Raw genomic sequence first — 18,278 nt, 5'->3', positions numbered from 1 at the left:
AATTGTTAAACATCAAATACACGCTAACGATAGTACTACTGTATATATTAAACTTTTAAGAAGCTTTAAGCTTATGATTACTGTATGTAGTCGTTCCGCATATATCTGTTAAAATATTTGTTGCGATTGTATTTTCAGCATTTTGTCATTTTCGTCACGTGCGGAAGTGTGGGTATACTCATTGTTTTGACTACTATGTATTTTATTTATTTATTTGTTTAACCCGATCAGGTCAGGGCCTTCGAGTCCTCGCTTACATCCGACTAAAGTTGCACAGGTGCACAGTATCTTCCTTTACAGCATAATTAGCTAAGAAATAACAATAATTGTAATAAGACAAATATTAATATAATGATCTGAGTGTCTGTATAGAAAATGTGAATAATAACGATAGTGGTATATATAAATAGCATTTGTAGTTATACAAAATAGATATTTTGTAATATAGTCAGTTCTGCATGGGGAAATTTAAGGAGACTGTGGCAACTAAGGACACTGGGAAATAAGGAAGATTTGGCTGGAAGGAATAATCTAAGTGATAAAGTTTAGTTCTCTAATGTAAAGAGGCAGGTTATTTGAGAGAGATGTTTCTGACACTCAAAAGCGAGAAAGTACGTGAGTGATGGACGGGAATACAAATTATCGGCGAGAAGCGCACAAGTACTACACGGTCCAGCCATATTGATGTGGCCACCCACCTGAAGCTTGAATAATCACCCTCTGCTGCGCTGACCTGCAGGACGAGTGCCAAAGACGTTCTGGAAGGTACCGACAAAGATGTGGAGCCATGCCGACTGCAGTGTCGTGGTCAGCTGCGCTACGTTCCTCGGTTGAGGATCCATAACGCGAACAGGCTGGTCGCGGAGGTCTCTCAGATTTTCGATTGGGTTTACATCCTGGGAATTTCGTGGCGAGGGGGGTATGGTAAACTCATCATGGTGGTCTTCGAACATCGCACGTACACTTCGAGCTGTGTGACACGTGAGACACGAAAACATTCCCCAGGTCATAACTCTTCCTCTTCCGGCCTCGACAATTAACACGATTGTTGAAGGGCCACACACGGCAAGGGGCCTGTGTCCGACAGATCATAAAACGTGGCCAGCCGATGTCGCCGAGCGGTTCTAGGCACTACAGTCTGGAACCGCGCGACCGATACGGTCGAAGGTTCGAATCCTGCCTCGGGCATGGATGTTTGTGATGTCCTTAGGTTAGTTAGGTTTAAGTAGTTCTAAGTTCTAGGGGACTGATGACCTCAGATGTTGAGTCCCATAGTGCTCAGAGCCATTTGAACCATTTATGAACCCACGAAACACAGCCATTTGATCCATAAAACGTGATTCATCAGAAAAAAACCAGCTGTTACTATTCTGTGGACGTCCAGTTGCGATATTGGCATGCAAATTCCAGCCGACGTTGCCGATGAACAGCAGTCAGCGTGGGTGCATGAACCAGGCGCCTGCTGCGGAGGCCTATACACTGGAACGTTCGCTGAACGGTCCTTGAGGAGGCACTACTGTAGAGCCTTGATTCATCTGGGCGTCCGTTGCTCAACAGCCGCATATCTATTCACGTGCACACATCTCCGCAGACGTCGTTTACCCTTGTCATCTACGGCCCGAGATACGCCACAGTTCCCTAGGCGCTGGTTTTGGATAACGCCGTTCCGTTGCACGGTATACTTCAACCACGGCGGCACACGATCAGGTTACAAACTTAACCGTTTCGGACGTGCCTGCCAAAGCCAATGACCACACCCTTTCGGACGTCAGATAAATATTTGCGTTTGTGCATTACATAGCGGCAGCACTGTTTTCTGCGTCCCCCGGACATCTTTTATACACCCTCCACCCTCCTCTGCTAGTGCTGGCACCTACAATCAGTGAGTGTTTTCTGCACGTTGACGTAGAACACAGGCGGTCGACACATTAATGTGACTCGGCTGTGTATAATGTAGTGGGCTTTCAAATGTGACACGTTTTGCAAATACGGTATCTATCACATTCCGGCACCTCCCTCCGAAGGCGAGGTCGTTATCGCAGGGCTGTGCAGTTACGTTAGATTAAGAGGTAAGCCACTTTAAATCCTAGCCCAGGATGAAATTTTCACAGACATTATATGGATTGGCAGAACGCGGGTAGGTGATGGTGTAAGGCTCCCAATCACCAGACTGTGAGCCAATTTCTGAATTAAATTCGAAACAGCTCCACAATATCTCATGTAGTGATGGTATGTGACACTATTGCTGATAATTCGTCCGTCGGATGGAGACGTTATGTTTGCCGTCCCCCTTGGTGGCAGCAGAGACGAGCAGGTTGTGTGCTGGCACCGAGTTTCACCTTGTCCCTTTTCTCTTCCTCACTATACAAGACAGGTATAGTAACACACTACACGCACATCCATTACACTCACCTACACTCCACCAACGCACATAAGACGTAACTCTCTCATATCCGCTAGAAAATGGGACATCCTGACCGGTGGAGGAAATCACTTTCCGACTCAATTGCTGAACCTACCCTCCGGGGTCTCCCAACCAACAATGGTATATGACTTGACTTTTTGTAAGATTGCTATAAAAAGTGACCAAGTGTGAGTAGGATTCCCATTTTAAGAGTTGCTTGCGATCTTAATTATGTATACAGATAGATCATCCACATCAGGAATCGAGAATGTCGACGATTTTTGCCAGTTATCGATAACAATATTGGTAAAATATCGATTTCGGGAATTCCAAGATATTCGAGACTGTTTCAATATTAATTTCAAATTTTTGTCTAATTTAGCTTTAGTTATAGTATAAGGATAAGTGAGCGTAATTTTTTGCACGCCTATGCATTCAGGCATCATTTAAGTTTTTAAATTATATTAGTGAAAGTAATTCAACTGTGGCAGAACTTGACTAACAGATTCTAACGTCTGATACTTCACAGCAGACCATACGTAATTTCGAAATTTAATCCAGGGACGTAAATTCCCGTCAAAAATAAAAGTAGATATTTTACTTAAAGAAAAACAGTCCATGAAACGTCAAACTACAATATTGGTATCCTTAAGGGAAGAGTGATTACGCATCTACAGGTACTGTAAAACCACGCTTCTTGCAAAATTTCTTTATGGTAGGTCAATGGGAAGTACCCTATAGGTTTTGATGAATGAGTTTAGGAATATCAAAATATGTCACCTAACTGACTGTACTTTTTAATGCTTATACTTAGAAGCATACATTTTTTACACCTCCAAGGGACCGTCGACCTTGGAATGTGACACAAATAATTGCATACGTCTGTAGGTTCCTAAGAAGACGGATCATAATAGACGGACAGACAGACAGTCGTACAAAAAAGACAATTAGAAATTAACAATTTTTGGATTTTTTCCCTTACTTGTATTGTGAAACCGTGCTTCTTGCCATGTTTCGTCATTCTACGACAGTGGGAAGTACTGTCGGTTTCGATGAAAGAGTCTGCGAGTATCAAAATCTACTTCTGCATCTACATTTACGTCTGCACGGATACTCTCCAAATCACACTTAGGTGCCTGGCGGAGGGATCATCGAACTACCTTCACAATAATTCTTTATTTTTCCACTCTGGAACATCGCGCAGAAGAAACGAACATCTTCCCGTGTGACTTCCGATTTCCCTTGTTTTATTATAGTGATGGTTTCTCCCTATGTACATCGGCGTTATCAGAATATTTCTCACCTTCGCAGGATAAAGCTGGTAATTGAAATTTCTTGAGAAGATCCCACCGCAACCAAGAACGCCTTTGTTTCAATGAAGTCCATCCGAAGCCCGTACCATGTCCTTAACACTCTCTCCCCTATTTCTCGGTGGTACAAAACGTACTGCTCTTCTTTGAAGTTTTTCGATGCACTCTTTTAATCCTGTCCGGTAAGCATCCTAAACTGCACAGCAGTACTCCATAGGAGGACGGACAACAGTAGTGTAGGCAGTCTCTTTAGTAAACATGTTGCATCTTCTAAGTGTTCTAGCAACAAAACGCTATCCTTGAATAGTCTTCCGCACAACATTTTCTATGTGACATTAATGGCCGTGTCTTTTGGCAGCATTGACTTAAAAGTTTAAGCGTTTTACGTCATTAAGCGACCGTTGCCCCTTAGTAAGCGATATAATTTTCAACAGTGTACGTCAGGTTGTTCCTACTGAAAACGGGTGTTAACAGCTTGGCAGACAGACAACCGGACGGACAACAAGTGTTCGTGTAACGGTCCCATTTTTACCGTAAGGAACCACAAAAACGTTTGAATTTGGAATTAAGCGTGTATTTTGGTTATCCATGCAGTCTCGGGTTCGCATGAAGCCTGGGAATCAAGAACTTACGTTAATGTTCCTAAATAAAATAAAATTTAAAGATATCAGGGCACATCTGCCACTTGCTTGAGGTAGTTCTGGTTTTGTGCATCTCCTGCAAAATTAGGTCGTTGGGAAAAACAACTCCACCATATCATCAAATCAGTGATATCAAAAATGCTGATTCAAGAATCTAGCCCCCTTTTGGTTAAGTTTTTGCATGCGCCATTGAGGCTAGTGTGAACAGCTTGCATGACCCCCAGACTCGTAATAAACCTCCAGAAATGTCTCAGTTTAGCCGGCGAGTCCGTATATGTTAGTACAAGGGGCGTACATTATAACTGGCCACTCTTTCCCAATCGAGTTTTGTGTAATTAAGCCAATCCGTCCTTGAACTGACTTGGTGAGCCTCCACGTCGGAACTCTTCCTACCTGTTATGTGAAGATGATCTTGCAGATTTATTTCTGCGAAATTTTTTGTGCAAATAATTTTTACATGGGATGCCGTTATGGTGCGTTTATTTATGAAACACCGTAATATGAACTTGTTCACACTGATTACAAGCTAACTATTAACGGTACCAGAGCATGGTCTTCCGCAGGACTACATCGAAAGGCATCCTATGGACGACTGCCGACTATGGTGCATAGTCTGTGGGCGAGAGCCAAACGCCACCTTAGCTCCAGGCTCAGGTTCGCGTTCACCTTGACCTCAGTTCGCTCCCCGCTTCGGTATACCACTCCCGTTTTGTCGAACTTCGTTCGAAGTTCAATAATATGACCTTCATTTATGCAGATGGCTCTAAGACCAATGACGGGGTCGGTTGTTCTTTTATTGTCGGGGCACAAAGTTTCAAATACCGGCTCCATGGCCATTGTTCGGTCTTCACAGCTGAGCTCTTTGCCCTCTACCAGGCTGTTCTTTACATCTGCCGCCACCGACATTGAGCTTATGTCATCTGCTCCGATTCCCTGAGCGCCATCCAGAGCCTCAGTGATCCGTATCCGGTTCACCCTTTCGTGCACCGGATCCAACGCTCTCTGCAGCAGCTGGTGGACGACGGTTCTCCGGTTAGCTTCATGTGGGTTCCTGGCCATGTCGGTATCCCTCGGAACGAAGCTGCAGATGCTGCGGCAAAGGCTGCGGTCCTCCAGCCTCGGACAACTTCTTGTTGTGTCCCTTCATCAGATTGTAGCAGTGTCATTTGTCGGCGCATTTTATCGCTGTGGCATGCCGATTGAGCTGCACTTACGGACAACAAGCTTCGGCCCTTGAAACCTCTTCCTGAGGCTTGGACGTCCTCCTCACGCCCTTCTCGGCAGGAGGTGGTCGTTTTGGCCCGGTTACGAATTGGACACTGCCGGTTCAGCCATCGCCATGTGCTGACGGCTGCGCCGGCGCCGTTCTGCCCATGTGGGCAATTGCTGACGGTCCGCCACATTTTAACGTCCTGTCCGGATTTTAATACACTGCGTCTTGATCTTGGCCTGCCATGTACTCTAGATACCATTTTAGCGGATGACCCAGGAGCAGCTGCTCGCGTTCTTCGTTTTATCAACTTGACAAACCTCTCTAAGGACATTTGATTATGCTGTTTTTTTAATCCTATGCCTGTCAATTTGTCTTTTATCGTGTTTTCCCTTTTATTTGCTGTTTTAAACTTGCGCCTCGCGGTGCATTCCATTGACGTTGTGCGCCCTAAAACCATATTAAAAAAAAAAACAGTCTGTAACTTGAGCGTACAATCGGTATAGTTCCTATGAGATCATACATCTACAGTTATGCCAAAGTTAGGCATTTATTTATTAATTTTAACGTTTCCCGGCACTGTAAAATTACTGGGAAATAGCATGTATGACTCCCCCTAATGTCTGAGTGGCAAAAGGCAACTTTTGTTAGCAAGTATTTATTAATAACAATTACTTGATTCGCTCCAATGTAAATTACGTCACCTACGTATCTCTTTGCTGAAGTCCCGGGCAGTTTCTGCATCGGCACCTGATCCCACTGGCTCTGAAAGCGCAACATTGCCAACCGACTCTGCTAGCCAGCGAGGTAAACTACTAGTCACTCCATACTCCGTACGTACTGCACTGCTGATACATTCACTCCACATACGTAAAACAGAAAAATTAGGAATAAAGTATAATGCGCTCTTACGTGCAAATAAGGGGTACCTTACAAGCTTTGAGACGGAGCACACACTATGTTAATTGTGGTGTCTGCAGCAAGTAAGACAAGACTATGCGTTGAGACTTTTAAACCTCTTTATTATGATACCCACTTCACACACCTGTATTTGTTTATTTATCACTATTGATTTCGAAGCGCTCAGGCATAATTTGTGCCTTAGAACCACAAAGAATATTACGATATCCCATAATCATGGCTCCACATTTGGCCAGATAAGGTGATGCAATACTTGATAACGACCCATCATAACGAAATACGACTAGCATCCGCCACTACGAAAGAATTCTTCAGTATTTTCATCCAACAAACTCGTCTAAAACAGAACACAGCACTCTCGTCCGAGTTCGCTCGGAGTTTCGTTCGCTCAGCGAGCTCTGCTGTCCTCGATCCGACTGAAAATGTTGTTGGCGAACATTACCCTCGGCTTAATATTCAGTTTGCTCTGTTCCGGTTTCAGAACGTATTTCTGATTTTTACTCCTTAATTCTTATGTTATTATTTGTGTGATATCCTCCCATGTTTCCCGAAATTTAAATAAATCAGGAACGCCCTGCAAGGAGGATTGCTGCCATTGCTGCCTACCCCTTGCACTGTCGGATACTGGATATGAAATCAATTTAAAATACCGGTGTACTGTCAATATTCACCGCGCCCCCAAAGTGAAGTAAGCTCTTCTCATTTTTTCCGTATAGGGAAACATCTGGGTGAGGTAGCGCAACCTGTCTCAGCACTTTCGCAACTGTTTCCTGACTCTTACAACCGCAGTCTGATTTCTGTACATATCGTAGACAATTTTTCTCTCTCCCCATGTTATAACGTCTAGAATTTTAAAAATGACAACGAATAAATAAGATTAAATACAGGTGTCAAGCTGATATCCATATAAAGACAATACAAAATGTTGAGCGAAAACATTATAAACAAACGCTTAATAGCGTGCTTGTCCGCCTATGAAACGAAATACTGCAACGTTTCTGCGCGATATGTATTCGACTAAGGCATAGTGTGTGTTCGAAGGTATTTGGCACCAGATGCCTAGGCACTGGTCATACAATTCCCACGAAACACGGCGGCCAGGGTGGCCGAGCGGTTCTAGGCACTACAGTCGCAGGTTCCAATCCTGCCTTGGGCATGAATTTGTGTGATGTCCTTAGGTTAGTTAGGTTTAAGTAGTTCTAAGTTCTAGGGGACTGATGAGCTCAGAAGTTAAGTCCCATAGTGCTCAGAGCCATTTGAACCACTTATGAACCCACGAAACACGGGCTCCTGGTTTCTGGATATGAAGCTAGAGTCAGATAGCGTCCCAGATGTGTTTTATCTGCTCAAATATGGCACATTTGGTGGCCAAGTCATCAGTACGTGTTCGCTATCGTACTCCTCAAACCACTACAGCACGGGTCTATCCTTGGTCATGGACAGTCACGAGGGCTGTGCCAAAATGTTGTCTTCATAGCCAGTGGTTCATGTGAGCAGTATTGTGAGCTGTACTGTGGGTAATCAAAACATCCTGTCGAAAACGCTTCAGGAGCATCTCCATTGCCTAGAAAAGTGCGGGCAAAAATTGTCATGAAGAAGGAAATGCATGACAGCCATGTTATGTGGGCTCAATTGCTTCAGGCGAAATCTCTCACCAGACGCTCACACTTAGCGGGAGACATTTTTTTCCAGGCATCTTCAGGTGCCCCAGTGTGCGCTCAAAACTGAAAAGAGCGCCTTGACGCGATCGACGGGCATACTACAGACACTGCCAATACATCTGTGCAAAGTTTCATCGCATTTTCACTGTCGTTTCGCAATCAATGTGACCTTACTTTCCCAATGGCCCTCGTATCTTCCTGGAAGAGTCCATCGCCGTCACGGAAGTCATCGCGCATTAGGGGATCCAATCACTCCGTAATTATATTCGCAGAGTTCTTAGATGTCACGCACCCTGGCGAATGTCTCCCACAGTGTAAGTGTGCCCCCACTAAACTCCGTCTGTCACACGGTGCTTGTTTTTTGGTTGATGGCACACACAGATATGACCAGAGAACTGGTGCATCCAGTCAGGCAACATGTTTCGATTGGGCCATGATCCACTGTAGATCCGATGATATGGTACCCATTTGAATCGTAACTGATGATCTAGTTCTGGAACACGTAGGAGTCGTCTGTTGTGGAGCTCCAGGTTCGACAAGGAGCCTTGAAGTTTGTGCTCCCAAACACTTGTGCCAGCATCAGTCTTGTACTCCGCCTTTACTGCTTTACAGAACGAGCAGTTCTCCGATCCCCAAGTTCTGTAATGAGTCGTGGTCGTCCAACACCTTCCTGTAGTACTCTAACAGACCACCAGCTTCGCCGTTTCCGAGAATCTCGTTGCTAGGCACCAGGCCATATCGATCTGCGCCTTGACAGCGTCACTTCTTTCTTTGGCAGTGCTTATCGTACCTGAACACCAATGTCCTATGGTAGCTGTTCCGCTTATAAACGGTACTCCTAAAATGAATGTCAAAAATGAGAGGGCTAGTAACGTGTGTAACTTCCACGTAGCAACCCATGTCCGTACCCCTTAGCTTTCGGAGCTACACATCATTTAACAGCGTAGCGCACCGCCAGGAATGTGCGTATACCATCAGACATACAGGGTGAAACGGTAGCAGGCCTGCGGGGCAACGTTTTCAGTTTAATTCCTACATCAAGATAAAAGAGAACTGAGACTGACGTCCAAGGACCTTTATTTGCCAACTGTTAAAAAACTACTGGAAGCTACGCCGCCCTGCTGGAATGCATGGCGTACAACGGTGCCTGAAGGATTGTCGCACCCTTTCCAATACCCATGGCAAACAGTGGATTGCATCAGCGGCTGCCGTAATGACGGGCTTTCAGCTCTTCGTCCATCTCGATAGGTGTTTCGTAAACAACAGATATCAGGCTTCCTCAGATGAGAAAGATCAAGGGGTTGTTAATTCGGAAGAATGCGCAGGCCATGCCACTGGCCCACGGCGCCATATCCACTTTGCACCAAAGGTCTCACCCAAATGATTTCACACCGCATGAGCGAAGTGCGCAGGTACACCAGGATGTTGATACCATATGCACTGTCGCATGTTGAGCTTGATATGTTCCAGTTACTCAGTCACTGTTTCCCTTATGAAGATTAAGTACTTTTTTACGTTCAGTCGTTGGTAAAGCAAGTATCGATCAATCGCCTACCAGACTAGCCCAAACACTGACGACGAAGCGCCATTGGTACCACGAACAAAGGCGACATGCGGATCTTCCCGTGTCCAGAAGTGTTGATTATGGCTGTTGAATCCACTTTCCCTTCAAAAGGACACCTCGAATGTAAGAAGTACGCAGTACGAGAAATCAGACTGAGTGGCTCTCTTCTACAAAAACCACTGGCAGAAGTCAATGTGATGCGAAAAATCTTCTCGGTTAACGGCTTGAATTTATTGAAGGTGGTAAGCGTGCAAATCATCTTCATTCAGTACGATCCAGACTGTGGGCTCGCTTGCCGTGAGTTTGCTGAGGAAGTGTTTTCCATCAGTTCTAACACCTTCTCTTCAAACTGTGGTGTACAGGCTGTGCGTCGACGACTATGTCTGTCCGGACTTCGCACCCGCATCACAAAATGAATGCATCGGACTTAGATGAAGGCCTTAAGTGTTCATGCGCCATTACGATACCCTGTTAGCCGATAAGTCACCTCTAGTGCACCTGCCTCTCTTTGCGAGATCGCCATACATGGATCTGGCACTCGACGTTCCAGAAACTACTAAAAGTATAACAGTTGAGCAGAGAGTATTTCCATCTGCCACCCCGTAAGCACAGTGCATTTCTACCACTTCTTCTGACGGAAAGCGCGCCATTTCCCTCCTTTCTGCATAGAACCAAGCGTAAGAGTGTCCCCATTTGTTGAAGGGCGAATCAAACTCTCCATTGTACACAGATGCCGCTCTCTATACCGTTTCGTATCAAAGACACATTTGCACTGGCAAACGCTATGCGTTCGCGTCCAAGCAAATGCCAGACGAAACTCCATGGTGTCGCTCCGTCCGGTATACCTGCTACCATCTCGGCCTGGATGACAGGTTGTTTGCCCACCTTCCCAGCTGCGCGCGGCGCTGTTAACCTTGTTACTGCTACAGACGTGCTCTCTGTATTCCCTTCTGAGGGTAGCTTTTCTGATGACAGTACTATTACTCAGATTCTGGTGCCTGAGCTGAGAGACGGCGTTCCGGTCGATATTAAATACTTACCATCGTGTTTAAAAAAACATTAAAAAAAACTATTACGAGTAAGAAATTGATATTTGCACTTGTTACAATCTGATATCTTCTCTCGATCACCAACTGAATTTCATTTCGTTATCCGTCATACTTACGGCGCTGCATTAAATTAAGTAAAACATTGCACGCAATTTTAAAGTGTTTGAGCGGTAGAAACGAGTTGCGTAACTATGCGTATGGTTCACTTTAACTGATACACTATAGCCAATGAAATGTAGATAAGATATGGAAATTTTATTTAAAACTGAGAGCTGAATGATATTTCATTTCATTGTAGAGCATCTGGGTTTTACATCCGACCGACGGTACGCGCGACAGGCCTATTCACGTCCTTGCGCACAGCGAAACATGTGGGCATAAAATTTATATATTTCATAAACGATTCAAAATATCACAGTGAGGTTCCTTACAAATTATAGCACCCAGTGAGACACATATCGTTTATGGCAAACACTCGAAACTTTTTATTCATCGTGATGTGGAAGCAACTCGTCCGCACCAATGAGAGATCGGCAGCGGAGAACATACTGGGTGCTTCAGAAGTGATGGTCAATATTTAGAGATATGACAGGAATGATCATTCGAAACAAAAAAGTCAAGTGAACATGGGCTCTAAAACCGATACCTTAAGAGCTATGGGAAGTGGCAGTACGAGCCAAAACAAGAAAAATGTCCAGAAAATATGTTCTCTAAAATGTGTACCTTAAAGGTATTGAGCACTTGTTCGTTAGAAGAGTTGTGTTTCAAAGTAGCGAAGATGAACAAGTGCTCATAGCACTTAAGGTTTGCATTTTAGAGCACATGTTTACTGGACGTCTTTTGTTTTTTCCATACTACCAGTTCCCAAAATATGGGAAGCTAAGAGCTTGCTGTAGAAGAGATTCGTTTCGCAGTATCGAAGATCAAGAATTGCTCTTAACTCTTAAGGTATGTGTTTTAGAGCCCACTTTTACTTGACTTTTTTGTTTCGAATGATCATTCCTGTCATATCTCTGAATATTGACCTTCACTTCTGAAACATCCTGTCAACAGACGTCGATAGCACTGTAGCAAAACCCAAGCGGCGCGCGTATACACGTTCACAGCAGCTCAGGAATAGCGAAGCAGGACGTATACACACGTCCATAACAGCGAAAGGGTTAAATGAAGCGTTTGCTATGTGAGAGCTGCTTGTCATGACCCACTGTACCAGCCCTGTCTTTTTTTTTTTATTTATATGAAAGCTTGGTGTCTGTTCTTTACATAACGGATTCACCTAGATGGGCATCCAGTGCGGATGCTCAAGTACGTTCGACCTCATGCGGGAATCTCTGAGTAGCGAGCTTGGGGGAAATGGATAGGGACTGAAGATAGGTGGCGCTATGTGGGAATGTGGATCAGCTGTGAGGGGTGCCAAGATATTCTGTGCAATGCAGTAGCACAATGTCCCGGATGTCGCAGTGGTTACATCACCCGCCTAGTAAGCTGGAGGCACCTGGTTAGAAACCCGGTGTGCTACACTTTCTCACTCGTTACCGCTAATTTCCCCATAATGTCCTGATGCAGCTAACATCAGTAATCCCTTCCCTTTCCTTTCCTTCCTCCCCACCTCCAACTTCAATTTACATACATACACAGCGCTTTCCTTAACGCCTCACGGGCCCTCAACATCAACAGGTGGCCTTGAGTTTCGTGGTTGGTTGTGGTCAGATTCTTTCATCTCATCGGTGTATGGTTCTCTGCACAAAGTATGTATCAGCTGACGTCCGCACTTTCTTGCAGAAAGATGGAAGTTGTGCGATGTGTAGTTGAATTTCAATTAAATTTTGATTAATTGCCACGAATTTTTGAGCTATTATCTAGAAACTCTAAACGGGTAGTACATATTCAATAATCGTGCTGATATACAATGGTTTTTATTATGTATACAATAATAAAGTACGTTAACAGCAACGATTGGTAATATTGATGTTGAAATAAAACAGAAAATTGAAAATAAGAGTCTACTAAAAATACATAAACTCAAAGGAATTAATTCAAGTACCAAGTGAATAAATAACTTCGAGCTTATATCACAAGACATCTTACAGGCAGCCTCCGAATATTTCGAGGTTTGCCGAATAACTACAACTATATGTACTTCTAAACCTATTGCTGCTATACTACTCTGCATTTCCCACGCTGGTATGAGCGTGCCTCGGCGATCCTCAAGTCTATGCTTACCTGTGTAGATGGCCATAGCATTTTTTCTTTCCTTCTTTCTTCTGTTTTTAGAAAAAAATCTTTCTCGTAATGAAATTCGTATGTTCCTATCAATGTCCATAGTGAAGAAAAAGCTTCTTATGATCTGTTGACGTACTACTGATACTCAGAGCGTCCACTTGATCTTATAGACTCAATGTTAAACACTTATCTTTCTGATATTCTGTGTGCAATCATGTTAACCGTTTTCCACTAATTTTGGTCGCATAAAATTGTTTGCAGATCGCAGTCAAATTGTCTGCAACCTGTTTCTACCTAAAAAAGAGGGCAGCTGAAAAAGGCATGATCAGCGGAACCTTCCTCTCCACATTCACAGATTGGTGTGTTACTACATCCCACTCGATGAAAATGTTTGAGATGTGGACCGTGATTTTATGATAGTTTCACCGTACCTCGAGTAGGAGCAATGTCGCTCTATTTCACTCTGTTCCTGGTGCTTGTGGACGTATTGTGAACCCACCTTGCCGTGCTTCTAGTGGCTGTACCACACGCAACGGTAATTTATAGTCAGAAGTGGCAGAATAGGCAATCTGATGCATAACCTTAACCGCTTCTGAGTAACAGATTGCCGGCAGCTGTGGCCGAGCGGTTCTAGGCGCTTCAGTCCAGGATTTCGCTGCTGCTACAGTCGCAGGTTCGAATCCTGCCTCAGGCATGGATGTGTGTGATGTTCTTAGGTTAGTTAGGTTTATGTAGTTGTAACAAGGGAACCTCCCCATCGCACCCCCCTCAGATTTAGTTATAAGTTGGCACAGTGGATAGGCCTTGAAAAACTGAACACAGATCAATCGAGAACAGGAAGAAGTTGTGTGGAACTATAAAAAAATAAGCAAAATATACTAAGTGAGTAGTCCATACGCAAGATATGCAACATCAAGGAATGTGTGAGATCAGGAGCGCCGTGGTCCCGTGGTTAGCGTGAGCAGCTGCCGGGCGAGAGGTCCTTGGTTCAAATCTTCCCTCGAGTGAAGAGTTCAATTTTTTATTTTCAGGCAATTATTATCTGTCCGTCCGTCCGCCCGATGCGAGGTAACTGCGCCGTAGTATGGGGACGCTACACCTAAACAAACATCGAAACATATTCCTGTCATGTAACGCACATGCCGTCACCAGTGTCGTATAGAATATAGCAGACGTGTTTTCCTGTGGACGAAACGGTTGACCTATGACCTTGCGATCAAATGTTTTCGGTTCCCATTGGAGAGGCACGTTCTCTCGTCTACTAATCGCACGGTTTTGCGGTGCGGTCGCAAAACACACACACTAAACTTATTACAGTGAACAGAGACGTCAATGAACGAACGGACAGATCATAACTTTCCAAAAATAAAGAACGTAAACCTTTCACTCGAGGAAAGACAAGAACCAAGCACCTCCCGTTCCGCAGCTGCTCACGCTAACCACGGGACAACGGCGCTCATGAGCTCACATTGTCCTTGATGTGGCGTATGTTGCACATGGACTACTCAGTTTGTATAGTTTGCCTATTTTTTTCATAGTTCCTCACAACTGCTTCATGTTTTATCGATTGATCTGTGTTCAGTTTTTCAAGGCCTATCGCTGGCCGCGGTGGTCTAGCGGTTCTAGGCGCTCAGTCCGGAACCGCGTGACTGCTACGGTCGCAGGTTGGAACCCTGCCTCGGGCATGAATGTGTGTGATGTCCTTAGGTTAGTTAGGTTTAAGTAGTTCTAAGTTCTATGGGACTGACGACCACAGATGTTAAGTCCCATAGTGCTCAGAGCCATTTGAACCATTTGAAGGCCTATCCACTGTGCCAACATATAACTAAATCTGAGGGGGGTGCGATGGGGAGGTTCCCTTGTAAGTCTAGGGGACTGATGACCTCAGATGTCAAGTCCCGTAGGGTTCAGAGCCATTTGAACCATTTTTGAGTAACAGATTTTCCATCTTCTAGAAGGTTTCTTTTCTCCCCTAGAAGAATGCTTAAATATCTACAGGCAGTGCTGCGTTTTACAGGGAATCTGTCAAGGCTCAGACTAACGATGTGTAGCGTAGCGTGTTTGGGTTCGGGCAGCCACTCTGGGCGGGGCGACGGCCGGCCTGGTGGGCGGCTGGACGAGCAACGCGGCGCCGGCGCTGCGCCTGCGCGGCCTGTCGGAGCCCTCGCTGGCGTGGGTGGGCGCGCTGCCCGCCGCCGGCGCGCTGCTGGGGGCGCTGCCCGCGGGGCTGCTGGCCGCCGGGCTGGGCCGCCGCCGCCTGCTCGCCGCCGCCGCCGTGCCCAGCGCCGCCGCCTGGCTCGCCGTCTACTTCGCCATCGGCGACATCGACTCGCTGGAGGTGGGTCGCCGCCTCTGCTGGCTACCGGTGCGGTCTCGTTCACGCCAGGAAACGTTAGCGGCAGCCCCGGGCATTTGCACAAGCCCCGCCCATTTACCCCCCTCCACACCTATCCCCAGCCACACCAGCCAAGAGCGCATCAATATGATCTTTGGTAGTCCTCGTCGCTGTCGTGATCTTGTTCGTCGTTTTTTGCTTTACCGCTGTTGTTCCTAATCTTGACTGTTGTGGCCAACTGCTGTCAAAACTGATATCTAACAGACATTACAGTACGATAAGATGTGTTGGAATGACACTGACGAAATTATGTACGTACGTATGTTTAACAATAGGCAACTCTAAAGCTCTCAACCACTGAAGAACTCAAAGTAATCTCGTGTCTGCTATAAGCAAGCACTCATAAGAGTTCACAGGTAAAAATTCACCCATCACACGGGCAAATATTAATGAAGAACGTCACTGTATTAATATCTGACTGCTTGCATTACGCATTTCTACATTATCCCACTCTTATATTCTTTAGTCTTAATGAGGTAATCAGAAACAAACCAAGACATCGACTTTGCCTTGTTTATGCACAACATTCACTTCAGACAATCGAGATAATAGACAGCATCCTTGGCGATACTACCAATTAACATTTCACAACAGAATTTCTTACACTACGAGAGATGACGGAAATTTGCGCACACTGCAGTTAACAAATGTCAGATTTTTTTATATAGTGCAGACGAAAGCTCATGAAATAAAAAAAGACAGTGTGGATACCATTTTTATTTTTCATTCTTATTGATGCTTTTTCAACTCGCATATTCAATGAACATATTTCTAATTCTTTTCACAATGGTACCGGAAAAACTGTATTTCGTACTAACTACTGATTTTCTCCCTTGTTATGACTGGCATATCTGTGGTACGAACAACTTTGATGTTGTAACATGCGGCAGACCATGAGCGGAGCTTAGGATATGGATTGGTGTGGAGGGGGGTGATTGGGCGGGACTTGTGCACTGTCCGAGGCTGTCGCTAACGTTACGTGTTCACCCTGTGCTCATCTCAGGCCCCACTGCACCCCTCACACTACCTGCGCAGGTCGTCGCAGTCCTCACGCTGTCATCCATTCTCATAGCCATCACTGAGATACATGCCTTTTTGTTTTTATTTATTTATTTTTACAGTGGTTATCTGTAAACAGAACATTGCACTGAGGTCACAGAAGATATTGGATAGTGATATGCAGTTCGCAGTAAAAATATTTCTGTTACTGATAAATCAGATATGTGTAAAGTATTCAACGCCGGCCAGAGAGGCCGAGCGGTTCTAGGCGCTTCAGCCTGCAACCGCGCGACCGCTACGGTCTCAGGTTCGAATCCTGCCTCGGGCATGGATGTGTGTGATGTCCTTAGGTTAGTTAGGTTGAAGTAGTTCTAAGTTCTGGGGGACTGATGACCTCAGATGTTAAGTCCCATAGTGCTCAGAGCCATTTGAACCATTTTTTTAAAGTATTTAACAATCATTTTCGGAACATTGCTGGTGAATTAAATAAAAATTTACTTTCTACAACAAATCATATAACTTTCTTTGCAAATGACTTTCGGAGAGTGATGTCTGAAATACTCCTCTCTGATACAGACAAGAGGAAGATTGAGTCAATAATAAAATCACTGAAGACTAATGACTCTCATGGTTAAGATGGAGTGTCTAGAAGAATATTAAAGTACTCTGCTGCACATGTTAGCCCATGTATTTAGCCATATTTGTAATTTTTCCTTTAGCAATGATCAGCTTCCTGAGCGATTAAAGTACTCAGTAGTACAGCCGCTTTATAAAAATGGAGAAAGGAATAATGTAGATAATTTTAGACCTATTTCTATGTCATCAGTGTTTGCTAAAGTTATTGAAAAGGCTATGTATGTAAGGATAATTGATCACTTTATATCATACGATTTGCTATCAAATGTACAGTTCGGCTTTAGAAGTCGTTTAACACCTGAAAATGCTATATTCTATTTTTTCTGTGACGTACTGGATAGGCTAAACAAAATGTTTCGAACGCTTGGCGTATTTTTTTTTTTATTTAACTAAGACATTTGATTGTGTTCATCACAAAATATTGCTCCAGAAGTTGGACTATTATGGAATACGGGGAGTAGCTCACAATTGGTTCACCTCTTACTGTAGCAACAGGCAGCAAAAGGTCATTATTCACAATGTTCATAATGGCTGTGATGTGGGATCTGAGTGAGGTACTGTCAAGTGGGGGGGGTGCCCCAGGGATCAGTGTCGGGGCCACTCCTGTTCCTTATTTATATAAATGATATGCCCTCTAGTATTATGGGTAACTCTAAAATATTTCTGTTTGCTGATGACACTAGCTTGGTAGTAAAGGATGTTGTGTGCAACATTGGCTCGGTCAATTAGAGCAGTACATGACCTTAGTTCATCGCTTGTATAAAATAAACTAACATTAAATCGCATTAAGACTCAGTTTCTACAGTTTCCAACACAATTCAACAAAACCTGACGATTTAATTTCACAGAACAGGCATATGATTAGTGAAACTGAACAGTTCAAATGTCTAGGTGTTCAGATAGATAGTAAGCTGTCGTGGAAAGCCCACGTTCAGGATCTTTGTACAAAGACTTAATACTGCCATTTTTACTATTCGAATGGTATCAGAGGTGAGTGATACTTCGACACGAAAATTAGTCTACTTTGCTTATTTTCATTCGCTTATGTTGTATGGTATTATATTTTGGGGTAACTCTTCCCGTTCTACAAGGATATTTTTGGCTCAGAAACCGGCGGTTCGGGCAATTAGTGGTGTGAGTTCACGAACCTCTTGTCGACCTCTGTTCAAGAGTCTGGGTATTCTGACATTGGTCTCTCAATATTTATATTCCTTATTATCGTTTCTTGTTACCACTATTACTTTATTCCCAAGAATAAGCAGCTT

The 18,278-nt window shown here is 44.3% G+C and overlaps 1 protein-coding gene and 1 long non-coding RNA gene across 2 annotated transcripts in view; both read left to right on the top strand.

Annotated features, from left to right (window-relative positions):
• The window catches only part of LOC126095141 (uncharacterized), a 163,241-nt gene extending 148,083 nt beyond the window's left edge, over positions 1 to 15,158 (top strand). The window contains exon 4 of the long non-coding RNA XR_007521912.1: positions 15,059 to 15,158. This is a non-coding gene — a long non-coding RNA (uncharacterized LOC126095141). The remainder of the gene's footprint in view (positions 1 to 15,058) is intronic.
• A 64-nt stretch (positions 15,159 to 15,222) lies between these two features.
• LOC126095140 (facilitated trehalose transporter Tret1-2 homolog) overlaps positions 15,223 to 18,278 on the top strand; it is a 50,274-nt gene continuing 47,218 nt past the window's right edge. The window contains exon 1 of the mRNA XM_049909860.1: positions 15,223 to 15,321. The gene's annotated coding sequence lies outside the window, so the exon portion shown is untranslated. The remainder of the gene's footprint in view (positions 15,322 to 18,278) is intronic.

Source organism: Schistocerca cancellata, chromosome 8, assembly GCF_023864275.1.
Source record: "Schistocerca cancellata isolate TAMUIC-IGC-003103 chromosome 8, iqSchCanc2.1, whole genome shotgun sequence".
In the NCBI taxonomy this organism is placed as follows: domain Eukaryota; kingdom Metazoa; phylum Arthropoda; class Insecta; order Orthoptera; family Acrididae; genus Schistocerca; species Schistocerca cancellata.
This window is presented reverse-complemented; position numbering and strand designations above follow the sequence as displayed.